The sequence below is a fragment of the Bos taurus genome, chromosome 14 (genome assembly GCF_002263795.3).
Source record: "Bos taurus isolate L1 Dominette 01449 registration number 42190680 breed Hereford chromosome 14, ARS-UCD2.0, whole genome shotgun sequence".
Lineage (NCBI taxonomy): Eukaryota > Metazoa > Chordata > Mammalia > Artiodactyla > Bovidae > Bos > Bos taurus.
Window position 1 is genome coordinate 57,551,192 of NC_037341.1, and position 19,572 is coordinate 57,570,763.

Here is a 19,572-nt window from a genome sequence, read left to right on the forward strand (position 1 = left end):
TCAATCATATTTGTATGGATAATACTTTTTTCAAGAATCATATTTCAAGTATTCAAATTCTTCTTTATTATTCAGATATAAGTGACATATAACATTATATTAGTTTCAGGTATACAACATAATGATTCCAAATTTGTATATATTGTGATACAATCACTACAATAAGTCTGGTTAACATACATCAAATTAAAATTTTTTTTCTTGTGATGATAACTAAAGATTTAGTTTTTTATCAACTTTCAAACATACAATACTGTATTATTAACTATAGTCACCATGATATACAGTACATACATGAATTAATTTTTATTATGAATGGAAACTTTTACCTCCTGACTACCTTCATCCATTTTACCCACCACCCAAACCCCACCTCTGGCAGCCAGTAATCTGTTTTCTGTATCTGTGGGGTTTTTTTTTTGACTCCACAAATAAATAAGAACATACAATATTTGTCTTTCTCTGTCTGACTTATTTCATTAAGAAGAATGTATGGTCCATCCACGATACATCCACTATACACTGGTCTATCCATGACAGAGTAAATGGCAAGATTTTCTCGTTTTAATGGGTGAATAATATTCCACTCAGTTCATATTCCACATTTTCTTTATTCATTATCCATTGATGGACACTTAGACTGTTTGCATATCTTGGTTATTATAAATAATGTTGCAATGAATATGAGCATGCACATCTTTTTTTAGTTAGCATTTTTTATTCCTTTAGATAAATACCCAGAAGTTAATTGTTGGATGATATGGTAGTTTTGTTTTTTGTCTCTTTTTTTAAACATAAACGTGCATTTATTCGAGTCCATGCCATCTAATCTACTGACTAATCAGGACTAGAAAAGGGGAGAATTAAACCTAAACAACAACAACAACACTGAGACATTCACTGCCTGCATTGTGAGTCAGTTCAGAAGAATCTGTGTGCTGGCAAGCCAGTCTCCTCCCTGAGAAGCATGCTTCATTCTCTGTTCTCCTCCAGCATCTTCATCTCTCTCAGTTAAGGCCTGGACAGTGTCAGGGCGGTGGCCACACCTATTCTGGAGCTGTGGGCTGGTGGGAGTTGGGCCCCAGGCCGTCAGTCACCCGAGGGGTCAGGCTCCCCGCCGCCCAGCTCTGCCATCTGCCTCCAGAGCTGCTCTACTGTTTGCAGCAGGGCTGACCACTCCAGCTCCAAGGCCAGGGTCGCCTGTTTTAGCTTGCTTTCGCTACTTAGGAGCTTCTCAGGGGTAGCTCCCAGGCTCTGGATTGTCCCATTGGCCACCTGCAGTTGTTCAGGGAGGTCAAGATTCTGTTTGCATAAGCTGCTGTTGGGCTGCTCTAATTTGTCCGTTCTTTGGTTGTCACTGAGAGAAGAACTGATAAGCTCTTCCTGAAGCATGTGATACTCAACTTCATAAGCCTGTAACTTTACAGGAGTTCATCTCAAACACCTAACTGATGGTCTTCAACATCTGCACCAAGCCCAGGTTGGGTAGTATGCTTTTTATAAAGTCAACTATGGTTTCACTGACCTAGAGCCAGACATCCTGGAATGTGAAGTCAAGTGGGCCTAAGAAAGCATCACTACGAACAAAGCTAGTGGAGGTGATGGAATTCCAGTTGAACTATTCCAAATCCTGAAAGATTATGCTGTGAAAGTGCTGCACTCAATATGCCAGCAAATTTGGAAAACTCAGCAGTGGCCACAAGACTGGAAAAGGTCAGTTTTCATTCCAATCCCAAAGAAAGGCAATGCCAAAGAATGCTCAAACTACGGCACAATTGCATTCATCTCACACGCTAGTAAAGTAATGCTCAAAATTCTCCAAGCCAGGCTTCAGCAATATGTGAACCGTGAACTTCCTGATGTTCAAGCTGGTTTTAGAAAAGGCAGAGGAACCAGAGATCAAATTGCCAACATCTGCTGGATCATAGAAAAAGCAAGAGAGTTCCAGAAAAACATCTATTTCTGCTTTATTGACTATGCCAAAGCCTTTGACTGTGTGGATCACAATAAACTGTGGAAAATTCTGAAAGAGATAGGAATACCAGACCACCTGATCTGCCTCTTGAGAAATTTGTATGCAGGTCAGGAAGCAACAGTTAGAACTGGACATGGAACAGACTGGTTCCAAATAGGAAAAAAGGGTTCGTCAAGGCTGTATATTGTCACCTTGCTTATTTAACTTCTATGCAGAGTACATCATGAGAAACGCTGGACTGGAAGAAACACAAGCTGGAATCAAGATTGCCGGGAGAAATATCAATCACCTCAGATATGCAGATGACACCACCCTTATGGCAGAAAGTGAAGAACTCAAAAGCCTCTTGATGAAAGTGAAAGTGGAGAGTGGTAAAGTTGGCTTAAAGCTCAACATTCAGAAAACAAAGATCATGGCATCCTGTCCCACCACTTCATGGGAAATAGATGGGGAAACAGTGGAAACAGTGTCAGACTTTATTTTTCTGGGCTCCAAAATGGTGACTGCAGCCATGAAATTAAAAGATGCTTACTCCTTGGAAGGAAGGTTATGACCAACCTAGATAGCATATTCAAAAGCAGAGACATTACTTTGCCAACAAAGGTCCATCTAGTCAAGGCTATGGTTTTTCCTGTGGTCATGTATGGATGTGAGAGTTGGACTGTGAAGAAGGCTGAGTGCCGAAGAATTGATGCTTTTGAACTGTGGTGTTGGAGAAGACTCTTGAGAGTCTCTTGGACTACAAGGAGATCCAACCAGTCCATTCTGAAGGAGATCAGCCCTGGGATTTCTTTGGAAGGAATGATGCTAAAGCTGAAACTCCAGTACTTTGGCCACCTCATGCGAAGAGTTGACTCATTGGAAAAGACTCTGATGCTGGGAGGGATTGGGGGCAGGAGGAGAAGGGGACGACAGAGGATGAGATGGCTGGATGGCATCACTGACTTGGTGGACGTGAGTCTGAGTGAACTCCAGGAGTTGGTGATGGACAGGGAGGCCTGGCCTGCTGCGATTCATGGGGTCTCAAAGAGTCGGACACGACAGCAACTAATCTGATCTGATCTGATGGTTTCTGGGTTTTCATGCTGCAGAATCAAGGGCTTATGGTATCCCAGCAGACTTAAAGCCACTTTAAATATGACCTCTGATCCCTGAAGAAAGATCATATCAAAGACTCCGGTGACAAAGCCCAGGGGGAACTGCAAGGCAAACACAGTGAGGAACCAGGACACGGCATAGAGGCTGGGGCTGATCTCATGTCCCTCCAGGTGGTTGGATAGGTCCCTGTGGTAATCATGGAACAGCCTTGAGATTTGGTACATCTGGATCTGTAAAATAATCATGTCCATTCAATACTGTTTCCACAGTCCCATGTCAAACATCAGAACCTTAAGCATGTTAAACGCCTCTTATTCACCCATGTGAAGCAGGAGGATGCCTGCTACAAAGCTGAGGCCTTGGCAATAGCCCACTTCTTCGTCTGGAAGCGAGCAGGCCTTCAGGATGTTGTAAAGTGACAGCTGCCCTGCTCCTAGCTGAGCAGAGTAGTACCGATGTGTTGGAAAGGTTCTCCCGAGGTAGATGAGAATGGTGTGCTGCTGGGAGATGAGCTGCTTTAAGTGCTCTTTGTAGGGAATCTCCTTGGGCTGCTGTTTGATGAGGAACAGGTGCTTCATGGCACTGCTCCACCAAGAATTTCCAGATTTTGCCCTGGTGATGTCATGGCACACCTTGGCCAACAGCCAAGTGCATTTTTTCCATGTCAAACTTAGTTTTTGATCTTCCTGGAGTGCTTAGCATCTTTTCCCACACTGTAGTCACTTCTTTAAGACAAGGAGTGATTTCTTCATAATCAAGGTTTAGGCACTTGTTCAGCAAATCATTCTCAGAGGCTTGCAGCTTTTGTTTTTCCTTCTCCATCCTGAACAGCAGTATCTGTTGTAGAATGGCTTTTTGCCATAGCTCTCGGAGTTCACAAGATGTCCTTTTTTTTCCCTCTGGGATAGGGCCGAAGGGTCCATCTTCATAAACTGGTTCTAGAGGAGATCGTGGGGAAAGCTCTCCCAGCTCTGAATAATCTTCGTATCTGCTGAGAGAATCGCAGGCTTTCGGTGGGGTGGCCACTCGAAGGAAGATCTGCTGCCTCCACGGTCTCTGTGTCTTTATGGAGGTCCTGCTGGGGTCACCCATGTGGTCAGCTTTGGACTCAAAGTTCTTTGATTCATGAGGTGGGCTCTGTGCTCACTGAGTGATACCTCACAAGCTTCCTTTGTGAGACCCCTGGGGACCCCCATGCCAGCTGCGGAGGATTTCTGGCATTCCATGAGGACATGACTCAGGTGTTGGCGTGCCTTTGGAAGCCCTGCTTGGGTGAGGGCAGGGCTGGCTCTTCCGTGGGTTGGCTCTCCGAGTCACTGGACAGGTCCTCCAAGGAGCTGAGGAGCCTGAAGCAGCTCTTGGAGATGGGAAAAGCCTCCTTTTCACAGCCAGACAGCTCTTTGCTGGTGTTACTGAATGTTCCAGACACAGAGCTGTCCAGACCCAGACTGGCCGAGTGCTCCTGGAGGCCTCTGGCTTTATTATCCCAGGGCAAAATACTTTCTAAAGATTCTGTTAAAGACCTCTTCGCTTTATTTTTCAGCATATCCAGCCTAAATCAAGTGGTACTTGATGGTAACTCATTTCCAATATTCTCCACTGCAATCTGTGACATCTTTTTTTATCTCCCCAATATGGACGTGAACTTTTAGCTTCTCTTCATGTAAACATCTCAGGAAAGAAATAACCAATTCATTCTCTCACTGCTCATTCCTTGATCTCAGTTTCTGAACCTCCTCAAAAATAGTTGCTTGCTCCTGATTAGTTAATGTTGTCAGGTGCTTCTGGAGCTCTAGTTTGGTTTTGGAAGAATTCCTTCCCTCTATCTGCTCACAGAGCTTGTGCAGGCCCTGCAGGGGCAGCCCTCACATAGCTGGACCAGCGCCTTCTCTGTCTGCTGCACTGAGACCACCATGAAGGCCTGCTTCAGGGTCATCATGGTCTTGATAGGTAGGTAGAATAGGAAAAAGGAGTCCAAAATGGCAGTGGCTAAAAGACAAAGAAAAGCAAAGCCCATGAAAATGGAACAAAAGAAAATCTGAGGACCAGAGTGAGAACCTCAGGTGAAACAAACAGCCCTCCTGGCTAGCCCAATTTACATAGGGCAGGCTCGGGGGGAAGAGAAAAAACATATAAAAAGAGGAGTCATAATCGAGCCCTGGCTCTTCTTGTGGGTCAGACCGCCCTCACACGTCAAGGATGTATTTTCCTTTGCTTGCCAAATAAAACTGAGCTGTAACCAAGCTGTAACCCGGGTCTGCCATTTCAAATTTTTGCTGCAGTGAGACAGAACCGAGGAAATTACACACTCCCTTGACAATCTCATCCACCAGAGCTTCATTTGTGCGCTGAAACACATAACAGAGGAAATGAAAGCCTCTACCTCCCTAAGACTCCCGGCAGATAAAACCGAAGTGGGCCACTTATCTAATAACCTGAGAGCAAAAGGATATCTCCTGAAAATTTTTCTCCAATGCTATTTTTTTGGTGTCAGGACTGATGAGGTAAACCTTCTGATTGACCAATTGTGAAGAGCATAGTTCAAGCTTCCTCAATATCTGTCCGCTGCACAATATTGAGTCCACTAATCAGGTGGTTCTGGATGTCACTTTCCTCAAAAGAGTTGAAGAAACTACTACTCTGCAAGCCTGCATCCTGAAACTCTTTTCCGAAGGCCAAGGAGTGGCAGCCAAGGCTTTGAGAAGGACTTGCGCACCGGCTGAGGACCGTCTCAGCATCCCCCAGTGGCTGCAGCGCAGACTGGAACTGATCCGAGAGGAGAAGCCACCACTCACGTGACTGAAGCCCTCCAAGCACTAGTTGATCAGGGCTGGCGGAGACTTCCTGAGCGCCATCACCACGTGGCTGCAAAACAGCACCTCGAACTTCTCATGAAGGTGTCATCGAACTCCGTCTGGCAGTGCAGCTCCTCCTGGCAGGCCTGCTGGATGGAATTGATGATCTCAGGCACCTTGGCCACCCAGCTGAACAATGGTGAGATCAAGGGCCAGGTGGTGGCTCATTGTCCCGGGCTCCCGCTTACTCCCACTGCCTGCCCTAGGGGTGGCGGGGAGTCAGGGGCCAGCTTGGGGTGCAGCAGGGCGGGGCATGGCTCCCCTGGCTGCAGCAGCAGACTCCTCCCCACCTGTCACATGGTAAAAGTGAAAGTGAAGTCGCTCAGTCATGTCCAACTCTTTGCAACCCCATGGACTGTAGCCCACCATGCTCCTCCATCCATGGGATTTTCCAGGCAAGAGTGCTAGAGTGGGTTGCTATTTCCTTCTCCAGAGGATCAAACCCATGTCTCCCACATTGTAGGCAGACGCTTTACCATCTGAGCCACCAGGGAAGACCCACCTCACTTGGTAGTTCTGTTTTTGAGGAAACACTATATAGTTTTTACATAGTGGCTATACCAAATTAATATTTCAACCAACATTACACATCCATCTTCTCATGCTATTTCTTGTCTTTTTTGTAATAATCTTCAGACATGCATAAAGTGATAATCATTGGAGTTTTGATTTGCATTTCCCTATTTATAAGTAATGTTGAGCACCATTTCATGTACCTGTTGGCCATCTGTGTGTCTTCTTTGGGAAAAAAAATCTAGTCAAATTCTCTGCCTGTTTTTTAACTAGATTGTTATTTCTCTATTGAATTCTATATATTTTGAATATTATTCCAGTATCAAATTCTTGGTTTGCAAATATTTTCTCCCATTCAGTTGGTTGCCTTCTCATATCATTGCTGTGGAAAGACTTTTAGTTGATGTAGTCTCACTTGTTTTTGTTTTTATTGCTTTACATTTGGCATCAAATCCACGAATCATTGTTAAGACTTACGTCAAGGAGCTTACCACTCTGCTTTCTTCTAGAAGTTTTATGGTTTCAGGTATTATGTTCAAATCTTTAACCCATTTTGAGTTAAATTTTGGGTATGGTATCAGATAGCAGACCGCTGTCATTCTTTTGCATATGTTCCAGATTTCCCAACACCGCTGACTGAAAACTGTCCTTTGTCCCTTATATAGTCTTAGCTCATTTAAGCAAATTAATTGACCATATGCAAATGGGTTTATTTCTGGGCTCTCTTCTATTCCATTAATCTATGTCTCTGCTTTTATGCTAATACCATACTGTTTTCATGATTATGGCTTTTGTGATATAGTTTGAAACTAGGTACTGTGTTGTCTCCAGCTTTCTCTTCTTTCTTAAGATCACTATGGCTTTCAGAGTCTTTTGTGGTTCCATATACATTTTAGGATTGTTTGCTCTATTTCTGTGAAAAATTCTACTGGAATTTTGATAGAGATTGCATTGAATCTATAGACTATTTTCAGTAGTATGAACATTTAATAGTATTAATTTTTCCAATCTATGAACAAGTAATATATATCCATTTTATTTGTATCTTCTTTGATACCTTTCAGTAACATCATATAATTTCCAGTATATAGGTCTTTTACTTCTTTAGTTAAATTTATTTTTGATGCAATTGTAAATGAGATTATTTTCTTAATTCTTTTCTGATAATGTATTATTGGTATAAAAACACAACAGTTTTTTTTTTATTTTGTATCTTGCAACTTTCCTAACTGTATTGCAACTTTTGCATTTATAATGTATATAAACTGTCATGTTTTCTGCAACTAGTGACAGTTTTATTTCTTCCTTTCAAACTTGGATTTCTTTTATTCTTTTTCTCACCTAAACGCTCTGGCTGAGACTTCCAATACTATGTTGAATAAAAGTGGTGAGAGGGGGCATTCTTGTCTTGTTGTTGTTCAATCACTTAGTCATGTCCAACTCTTTGCGACCTGATGGACTGCAGCACACCAGGCTTCCCTGTGCTTCACCATCTCCTAGAGTTTGCCCAAACTTATGTCTTTTGACATGAGTTGGGAGTCTGAGTGTCTCTGTCACCCCCTTCTTATCCTGCCCTCAAACTTTCCCAGCATCAGGGTCTTTTCCAATGAGTCGGCTCGTTGAATTACGTTGTGAAACTATTGGTACTTCAACTTCAGAAACAGTCCTTCCAATGAATATTCAGGACTGATTTCCTTTAGGATTGATGGGTTTGATCTCCTTGCTGTCCAAAGGACTCTCAAGAGTCTCCTCCAGCACCACAGTTTGAAAGCATCAGTTCTTCGGTGCTCAGCCTTCTTTATGGTTCAACTCTCACATCCATACATGACTACTGGAAAAACCACAGTTTTGACTACACAGATCTTTGTTGGCAAAGTGATGTCTCTGCTTTTTAATGTGCTGTCTAGGTTTGTCATAGCTTTTCTTTCAAAGAGCAAGCGTCTTTTAATTTCATGGCTGCAGTCACCATCGGCAGTGATTTGGAAGCCCAAGAAAATAAAGTCTGTCACTATTTACATTTTCCCCCCATCTATTTGCCATTAAGTGATGGAACTGGATGCCTTGATCTTAGTTTTGTGAATGTTGAGTTTTAAGCCAGGTTTTCACTCTCCTCTTTCACCTTCATCAAGAGGCTCTTTAATTCCTCTTCACTTTCTGCCATTAAGTTGGTGTCGTCTGCATATCTGAGGTTACTGATACTTCTCCTGGCAATCTTGATTCCAACTTGTGAGTCATCCAGCCCATCCTTCTGCATGATGTACTCTGCATATAACTTAAATAAGTAGGGTGACAATTGTTCAGCCTTGTCATACTCCTTTCCCAAATTTGAACCAGTCTGTTGTTTCACATCTGGTTTTAACTGTTGCTTCTGGACCTGAGTACAGATTTCCCTGGAGGCAGGTAAGGTGGTCTAGTAGTCCCATCTCTTTAAGAATTTTCCACAGTTTGTTGTTATCCACACAGTCAAAGGCTTTAGCATAGTCAGTGAAGCAGAAGCAGTGTTTTTCTGAAATTCCCTTGCATTTTCTATGATCCAGGGGATGTTGGCAATTTGATCTCTGGTTTCTCTGCCTTTTCTAAATCCAGTTTGTACTTCTGGAAGTTCTTAGTTCACATACTATTGAAGCCTAGCTTGAAGCATTTTGAGCATTACCTCACTAGCAGATGAAATCAGTGCAATTGTTACCTAAGTGATTTCTTTGAAAGTTTGAACATTCTTTGGCATTGCCCTTTTTTGTGATTGGAATGAAAATTGACCTTTTCTAGTCCTGTGGCCACTACTGAATTTTCCAAATTCTGACCCTAAAGTTTTTAGCTTTACACAATTGAGTATGGTATTAGATGTGGGCATGTCCTGTATGACTTTTTATTATGTTGAGGTATGTTCCCTCTATATTCACTTTGTTAAGAGTCATTATTATAAAAAGATGTTCAATTTTGTCAGATGTTTTTTCTGTATCTATGGAGATCGTATGATTTTAATCCTTCTTTTTTTGTTAATGTGGTGCATCATGTTGATTGATTTGCAGATGTTGAATCACCCTTGTATCCCTGGAGAAAACCCACTTGATCATGATGTATGAGCCATTTAATTTATTGTTGATAAATTAACAAATTTAATTTATTTAATTAAATGTAAATTTAACCAAACAAATACATAGTTTGCTAATAGTTTCTTGATGACTTTTTCATCCATGTTTATCAGTAATATTGACCTGTAATTTTCTTTTCTTGGAGTGTCCTTGTCTAATTTTGGTATCAAGGGTAATGCTAACCTCAAAAAATGAGATTTGAAGTACTCCCTCTTAAAATTTTTGGAACAGTTTGAGACGATTGTTGTTAATTGTCTTTAAATGTTTTATAGAACTCAGCTGTGAAGCCATTTGGTCTTGAACTTTTGTTTGTTGGAAGTTTTTGGTTACTGATTGAATCTCTTTACTAGTAATCAGTCTATCCATGTTTTCTATTTCTTAATGATTCAGTCCTGGTAGATTGTATGTTTCTAAGAATTTATCCATTTCTTCTTGGTTGTTCAACTTGTTGATATGTAATAGTTCATAGGAGTCTCTTAACGATCCTTTGTATTTCTCTGGTACAGTAACATCTCTTCTTTTATTTCTAACTTTATATATTTTAGTTCTTTCTTTTTTTTCTTGGTGAGTTGCTAAAGATTTGTCAATTTTGCTTACTTTTTTAAAATATCAGCTGAATTTTACCTTTTGTTTTGCCTTTTTAGTCTTTATTTCATTTATTTCTGCTCTGATCTTTGTTATTTCCTTCGTTCTAATAATTTTGGAATTAGTTGTTCTTGTTCTAATTCCTTGAAGTGTAAAGTTAGGTTGTGTCCTTTTTCTTAATCTTGATATAGACATTAATCACTATAAATTTTCCTCTTAGAACTGCATTTGTTTCTTTGCATAAGCTTTGGTATATTTTATTTTCATATTCTTAAGGTATTTTTAAATTTCTCTTAAAATTTTTTTTTCATTGACCCATTGATTGTTGAGTATCATTATTTAATCTCCATATGTTTGTAAATTTTCTTCTTTTTTTTTGTAATTGATTTCTAGTTGTATACCATGTGGTCTAAAGGATGCTTGATATAATTTCAAACTTCTTAAATTTATTAAGATATTTTGTGGTATAACATATGATCTCTTCTGTAGAATTCTTCATATACATTTGAGAAGAATGTGTATTGTTTCTTTTGGATGAAATGTTCTGCATGTTTTTTTAAATCCATTCAGTCTTAAACACATTAAGATCAATTTTATTGATCCTCTTTCTGCATTATCTATTGATGATGGTATTAAAGTCCCCTAATATTATGATATTACTATCTTTTATTCCCTTTAGATCTATTAATATAGTTGCTTTATAATTTAGGTGCTTTTATGTTGGATGCATAAATATTTTAAAATGTTATATCCTCTTGTTGGATTGACCTCTTTATCATTATATAATGACCTTCTTTGTTTCTTCTATAGGCTTTGTCTTAAACTCTATTGCCTGATGTAAGTACAAGCATACCTTATTTTACTGTATGTCACAGATTTTTTTTTTTTTAACAAATTGAAGGTTTGTGGCAATAGGGCATCAAAGAAGTGCCATTATTTCACATTATTCCAACAGCATTTCTCACTTCATGTCTCTGTATCACATTTTGGTAATTCTCAAAACATTTCAAACTTTTATTATTGTATTTTTTATGGTAATCTGTGAGCAGTGGTCTTTGGTGTGACTGTTACAAAAAGATTATGAATAGCTGAAGGTTCAGATGATGATTAGGATTTTAGCAATAAAGTATTTTAAAATTAAGGTATGTACATTGCTTAAATATAAGGCTATATTTTATATATATTGCAAACTTTATAGACTATGTATAGTGGGAACATAACCTTTAATATGCACTAGGAAGCCAAACATTTTGTGACTCACTTTATTGAGATAATCATTTTGCCATAGTAGTCTGGAATCAAACCCACAATATCTCCAAGGTATGCTTGTATAGCTACTTCAACTTTTAAAATTCCATTTGCATGCTACATCTTTTTACTGTTCCTTCACTTATACTCTATGTGTGCATCCTTTGATCTGAAACAAGTCTCTTTTAGGCAGCATATAGATAGGCCTTGTTATTTTATCCATTCGGCCACTCTCTCTCATAATTGGAGGATTTAGTGCATTTACATTCAAAGTATGTACATATATACTTATAGCCATTTTGTTAATTGATCTTCAGGTATTTTGTCATTTCTTTGTTCCTTTCTCCTTTTGCTGTCTTTGTGATTTGAAAATGTTCCTTAGTGGTATGCTTAGATTTCTTTTAAATCTCTTATGTATCTTCTATAGGTTTATGCGTTGTGGTTACCATGAGGTTTACAGAAAACAATTTATATCTATAATAATCTATTTTAAACTTTTTATTTTTTATTGGACTATGACAGTTAACAATGTGAGTTTCAGGTGGACAGCAAGGGGACTCAGCCATACATATACATGTATCCATTCTCTTCCAAACTCCCATAACATTGAGCAGAGTTCCATGTACTATACATAAGGTCTTTGTTGGTTATCCACTTTAAATAAAACACTGCCCTATTTTTGAGTTTCTGAATCCTTTTTTCTGCATCCTCTAGTCTGTTATTGCACCCCTTTGCTGTATTTTCAGTTCAATCACTGTATTCTTCAGCTTTATTTGTACTTTATTTTTCTTTCTCTTTGCAAAATTTATTTATGCAATCTTCTCTGAGCTCAGTGAGCATCTTTATGATCATTATTTTGAAGCCTATCAGGTAAATCTTTTATCTCTATTTTATTAAGTTCTTTTCCTGAGGTTTCATCATTTTTTTATTTGAAACATATTCCTCTGTTGCTTCATTTTCCTTGATTCTCTGTATGGGTTATTCATTTTTATGCATTAGATGAAACAGTCACCACCTCTAGTCTTGAAGGAGTGCTCTCCTATAGGAAATGAATATTATCATTCAACTCTGCCCTAGCTCTTTGGTCTCTCAAATTTTTGTGATTTTTCCAAGCAGCCTATTTTATTTTTAGTGGCTCCCAGTTAATTGAGGTATGCCCAATCCTGTCAGTGTCCAAAAGGAAGGATCTTAGTCAACAGCTAGATTTAGGCTTATTAGAAGCCAGGTCCTTGTGCAGCAACTTTTAAAGTATAAAAATAGATTTCTTTAAGGGAAGACTTATGTTATTGTTGTTTGGTCACTAAGTAATATCTGACTCTTTTGAGACCCTATGAACTGTAGCCCAGCAAGTTCCTCTGTCCATGGAATTTTCCAGGCAAGGATACTGGAGTAGGTTGCTATATCCTTCTTCAGAGTGTCTTCCCAAACCAGGGATCAAAGCAGTGGCTCCTGCTGTGTCTCCAGCAGTGCAGGTGGATTCTTTACCACTGAGCCGTGGGGGAAGCTCCAAGAGAAGACTGGGATATGGGCATTTGTCTCCTCTCTCTGTGCTGAGACTGGGGGTGATAACCAGTTAAGAAATCTTTCTTACTTTGTCATTGTCCCACTAAACCCATAAACATAAGCACAGCAGGCAACTAAAGCCAGGCTTTCAAGGGACTATCTTCTGGGTGGCAGACGCAAAAGTTGGGACACCAGAATTATATACAAGCTCCTTTCTTAAAGACACAGATGACCTGAGTGGGGCAGAAGGGGAGTTCTAATATGATGCCTGCCATCTTCCCCACTCTCTGAGGAAGGGAGGTTATAATCAGCCCTTGGACATGTGTCTACTTAGAAGCCTGCCCTTCACACCGCAGTTATAAAAATAAGCTAATAGGCCTCTTTTGCAGAATGACTGGACACCTTAATCTATTGCCTCTCTGCTTTACCTTGTAGGTGGTAGCGGGCTCAGAAATTTCTCCACTTATTAGAGTCCTGTCGGACCTGAAAGCCTAACCCCACTGGTCACCAGAGCCAGGTGATCTAGAGGTGTCCTCTGGGTGGCAGAGGTTAAAACTGAGATGCCAGATAAGTGTACAAGCTGCTTTCCAGGAGGTATCGGCAACCCGAAGTGAGGCAGAAGGAACACACAAAGATGGCACCCCTGGCCTCTATTTTTGGAGAATATTTCCATAGGTCACTAGATGTATGTTAAAATACATCTTCAGGCTGATGCTTAGATATAAGCAAATAGACTTTCATAGAAAGTAGAAAGTCTAGGTGCTTTGACTATCTGTGTTGGGGTCGGGGATGGGTGAATCTATGCACAGGAGCCCTTTAAGAACTGCTTTCAGTTCTCAGTAGCCTTGTGGTTCTCTTGACCCAAGCACCACTGACTTTCAAAACTAGAATTTTGGGGGGCTTATCTCTTGGGTGCAGGTCTTAAAAGTTAGGGTGCCAGATGTGGGGCTCAAAACTTTTGTTCATCAGGAGAAGCACAGGGTTTTGAGTCTCCTCCTGATTGCAGACTGCTGTACCAGGGCTGTGATTTATGGCTAGACTGTGTCTCAGTCTCTGCTACTCACTTCAATATGGGTTTTTTCTCATTTGCTCAATTTATAGGAGTCATACAGCTGGCTCTGGGTTTTTTTCTTTTTATTTTTTATTAGAGTATAGTTGATTTACAGTGTGTTGTGTTAGTTTCAGGTGTACAGCACAGTGATTCAGTTATAAATATACATACATCCATTTTTTTCAGATTCTTTTCGCATTTAGGTTATTACAGAATATTGAGTAGATATTCCCTATGCTATATAGTACGTGCTTGTTAGTGACCTATTTTTTCTAAGACTATGTGTATTTTTATTAAACCACCAATATCATTTTGAATATTTCTCAAAACAATTCTTATTACTATTTTATATAATTATTATTTGTATATTTCCTCCCCTTTCTCATCAACTTTTAATTTTTTTAATTTTTATTTTTTGTTGGAATATAGTTGATTAACAATGTTGTGTTAGTTTCAGATGTAGAGAAATGAATTCAGGCATACATATACATGTATCCTTTCTAAAATTCTTTTCTCATTTAGTTTATTACAGAGTATTAAGCAGAGTTCCCTGTGCTATACCATAGGTCCTTGTTGGTTATCTACTTTAATTATAGTAGTATGTACATGTCAATCTCAAACTCCTAAATTATCCCTAACCCCCACCCTTCCCCCCGGTAGCCATAAGTTTGTTTTGTAAGTCTATGGGTCTGCTTCTGTCTTGTAAATAAGTTCACTTGTATCACTTTTTTAAGACTCTGCATATAAATGATACCATATAACATTTGTCTTTCTCTGTGTGACTTAACATCACTTAGTATGATAGTCTCCAGGTCCAGCCGTATTGCTGCAAATGGCCTTACTGCATTCTTTTTTATGGTTGAGTAACATTCTGTTGTATATATGTACCATGTCTTTATCCATTCATCTGTCAAAGGACCTTTAGGTTGCTCCCATGTGTTGGCTATTGTAAACTGTGCTGCAGTAAGCATCGTAGTGCATGTATCCTTTCAAACTATGTTTTTATCTGGATATATGCCCAGTAGTGGGATTGTTGGATCAAATGTTAGCTCTATTTTTAGTTCTTTAAGGAACCCATACTGTTCTCCAACTTACATTCCCACCAACAGTGTAGGACAGGTCTCTTTTCTTCACACTCTCTCCAGGATTTACTGTTTGTAGATTTTCTGATAATGGTCATTCTGACTGGTATGAGGTGATACATTATTATAGTTTTGATTTGAACTTCTTTAATTGGTAATGTTGAGCATATTTTCACGTGCCTCCTGGCTATATGTATGTCTTCTTTGGAGAAATGTCTATTTAGGTCTTCTGCCCATTTTTTGATTTAAAAAATTTTTTATTGTGCTTCATGAACTGTATCTAAACTTTGGAGGTTAATCCTTTGTTAGTCACATTGTTTGCAAATATTTTCTCCCATTCTGTAAGTTGTCTTTTTGTTTTGTTTATGGTTTCCTTTGCTGGGCAAAAACTCTTGAGTTTAATTAGGTCCCATTTGTCTGTTTTTGTTTTTATTTCCATTACTCTAGGACACAGCTGAAAAAGATATTGTTATTTATGTCAACAAGTGTACTGACTATGTTTTCTTCTAGGAGTTTTATAGTATCCCATCTTATATTTATGTCTTGAATCCAGTTTGAGTTTGTGTATGGTGTTAAAGACTGTTTTAATGTCATTCTTTTTTATGTATCTATCTAGTTTTCCCAGCACTACTTATTGAAGAGGTTGTCTTTTCTCCATTGTATAGTCTTGCCTCCTTTCTCATAGATTGACCACAGGTGCATGGGCTTATTTCTGGGTTTTCTATACTCTTCCATTGATCTATATTGCTGCTTCTGTGTTAGTACCATACTGTTTTAATGATGGCAGCTTTGTAGTATGATCTGAAGTCAGGGAAGCTGATTCTTCCAGCTCCAACTTTCTTTCTCTAGATTCTTTTGGCTATTTGAGTTATTTTGTGTCTCCATAAAAACTTTAAAAATTTTAGTTCTAGTTCTGTGAAAAATGCCATTGGTGATTTACTAGGGATTGCATTGAATCTGTAGATTGCCTTGGGTTGTATATTCATTTTGACAATATTGATTCTTTCAATCCAAGAACATGGTACATCTCTCCATCTGTCTGTGTCATCAGCATCTATGGTTTTTGGAGTACAAATCTTTTGCCTCCTTAGGTAGGTTTATCCCTAGGCATTTTATTCTTTTTGATGCAATGATAAATGAGGTTTTTTTTCCAGAGATAAATTTTCCAAATGTAACTACAGATTTGGTGTATTATAGATTTCAAATGTAACTATAGATTTCATGGAAGGAGGTGAGTTCATGGTCCTTCTGTGTTGCCATCTTGAACCAGAACTCTCAAGACTCAAATTATTGAACTGACTAGCCTAGTAGAAAATAAAATTGAAACATTTTTAGTTATTTAAGGATAACTAAAAAAAATGAAAATGTATTTGAAAGGATTTTTGAAAAATAGAGCAGAATAGTTAACCTTAGGAACCTATCCCATCCCCCAGTCAGAAACAGTAAAGAAGGAAGAAAAGTTGATTTAAAGTAACCAAAATAGAATTTTACATTATCCAGATTTTAAAAGTTAGTATTACATTTAAACTTTACTTCTTAAAAGCTAACTTTTCATCAAAGATTATTAATGATACATTTCTTTCACTGTATTTTATACATAAACATCTTTTTTGATAAAGTTGTTTCAGATGATTAGTTTACATCCCAATTTAAAATAATTCAAAGAAAAAACATCTCTTATGGGATAAATGTCTCTTGTTATTCCTAAAATAGCTATTTTCAGCAATAAGTTGGTCAAAGAACACTTAGTTTAAAACTTCATTAAAGACATGAAAAATTTATATGTTAATTTTTCATTCTGACATCAATATGAACTTGATCATTAACATCACTGCTATATCTGAAATCTCTAGAAAGATTTTCTCTTTTATATTAAAGAACCTTAGATTTTTGTTGTTTCTTGGTGATCTAGTATTAATAGACTTCTCTATAATTGGTTAGCTTGCTTTGAATTGGTTAAATGTTCCCTGTAATACTGATCTTTTTAAGCTTAATATGAAATATAAGAGATCAAGCTTTTGCCAAGAAGATATCCTTCCATTCTCTTCCAGTCTTTATGTACCATAAAGACTATAGCACTTACATTCTACATTTTGAGTCCCTCTACCTGGAGTCAGAGTCTTTAAGAAAGATTCCCTCCACTTACAAGATCACACATGCATTTGAGAAAGCTAAACCTTTTGTCAAATATTATCATTAATGAAGTATAAATACACATTCAGTAAGGCAAGACACCAATCATCCAAATAAGTGAGATAACTCACACAGTGTGCTTTCTTGTTGTTGTTTGCAATATTATAGCTGTTTTCTAAAAATGTTCCATCTCATTCAATACAAAACAAAGAAAATCAATGTTTACCAAAAACCCCTCTGTCAAAGAATAATTAGTTTATTGGTGCTCTATTCCACCTGCTTTCTAAAAGGTTTCTGTGTGGCAGAAATTGAAAAACTAAAAGTTGCTTTTCAAACTCCCTTGCAGCAAGGGTTCTAGATACCAGACAGGGTTCACAAATGAGATTCACTCATGCAAGATTCAGAAGATGAAAGAGGGGCAGAGGCCAGTGATTTGCTTCAGTGCTATTTTCTGTGGAAAGCCACAGCCGAGACATTGGGTCTAAGTTGGTACTCTAGTGCCCAGTTGCTGCCATAGAGATGCCCAGCAGCAGCTGTAAAGATGCTTTGGTGGCCTTGTGATTCTTCCCCCTTGATTAGGGCAAAAGGAGCAGCTCCCCTGAATGGCAAGTTCCTCATTATTACTCTGAAAGTCATTCCTGGATGACCTGCCAAGAGGCTACTCCTTCCTTGTTTTGAATCCTTTTCTGATTCAAAAAGCTCTATTTTTGTTTCTTATAACTATATTGTGACTGGCACTGTTCCAGAAAGAAAAGTTTAGAAAAGTGTAGCTGAGATGTAGTTAAGTAAGAAAATTCCAATTATATGTTTGAAAGCATTTCCAAGAAACTCAGCCATTGAAGTTTAAATTTTGTTGTAGCTTCCAGAACTTGGTGGATGGGTAATAACTGATCAATCATGCTTGATAGGAAGTATAACAAGATGCAAAGAGCAGAGCCTTTGAAGTCAGACAGGAGTGCACAGTCTAGTGGGTTTTCAGTTAGAGCCATAGTTTCTAGACAGACTGGCAAAAGGAATGTTGTGAAACTAAAGAATAAACTTAATCCTCAGATAAAGATAAAAGTCCCATGATCGTCAATGAAAGTTTAGTGTATCATGCCTGGGAAGGTAATCCATTCTAAGCTTGACCAGGTGAATAGACTCAGATGATCAGAAAGGAAAGAGGGAGTACAGCCTTTGGAAGGCAACAGTCCTGAGGTCTTCCATTAATTTTGTTATTTACCAGCTGTATGACCAAGACTTCCCTTAGTCTCTAAGCTTTAGTTTCCACAACTGTGAAATAGGAATATTAAACTGTTTAATTAGAAATAAGGTTTGCAAGGCACCTGTAGCACCTGGCATGCAACAGGTATTCAAAAGTAATGAACTATTATTCCCTCAGCTTTGACTTGAACAATGAGTCGAGTCTTGTTCATGTCCATGGCATCACCGATGCCATGGCAAACTTCGGGAGATGATGAGGGACAGGGAGGCCTGGCTTGCTGCACTCCATGGGGTCTCAAAGAGTCCGACATGACTGGGTGACTGAACAACTACTAGCCTTTTTCACAGAGAAGCAAAATATAGTAAAATATGAAAATGCAAACAGAAGAAAGCAAAAAAGATAAATAGCAAGATATAGAGCCAGAAGGGCTAATGATGTCTCATAGGCCCTGAGACACGGGGAAAAGGGAAACATTCTCCTACAGTGAGAAGAAAGGAAATAAAGTAGTCTGGAGCCACAAAGAATCTAGGACAGAGCCCTCCTGCTGCATTAGCGCTGGGTGACTATAAAAACATGAGGTCTGCTCTCAGCGGTAGAGGTATGCACAGTGGATTCTATTATAATGCTCTGTTTTCACTCAAAACTTGCCAAAATTTTTCTTTTGAGGTGAAACTCTCCAGTATTTTCTACAGCTCAAATTGATTATTTGAAGTAGCATTGAAAGAAAGTAAAGACACTTGTGACTAGAATACAAAGAGGTGGGAGAAGAGACTCAGAATTATAAAATATAACCTTATAATTGTATAAAGTTAACCATGTTAGATTGTTCATACAAACCATAAAAAATAGGTTGCACTTTTAATTGAAATTCAGCATGAGAGATTCTGTGCTCCTCTTAGAGCTCAAGATGTAGACAATATTGACTAAAACCCATCTAAGGTGAACTCGGTATTCTCTGTTTATTTGTACCAGCGTGGCTTACTGTCTACATGCATGCTTTCTACAGCCAACTCAGCACGAATGTAACTGGCTCATTCAGTTAAATCAATCAAGCTATTTGCCAGTTCAGTGAAACAAAAGCACAACTGTTGTACTATGCAAATCAAATCTGTTTGTGTATAGACAGATCTACAAATTTCTAGTTAATTTAATTTTCATTATGTTAAAAACCATGTTGAAATAACACAGTGTATGCCTAATTATTTTAAACTCTTTAAGTGTGGATTCGTGTAT

At 38.5% G+C, this 19,572-nt stretch overlaps 1 pseudogene; it reads right to left on the reverse strand.

Annotated features, from left to right (window-relative positions):
• Positions 1–501: 501 nt before the first annotated feature.
• Positions 502–6,905, reverse strand: LOC782496 (TBC1 domain family member 1-like; annotated as a pseudogene).
• Positions 6,906–19,572: the final 12,667 nt, after the last annotated feature.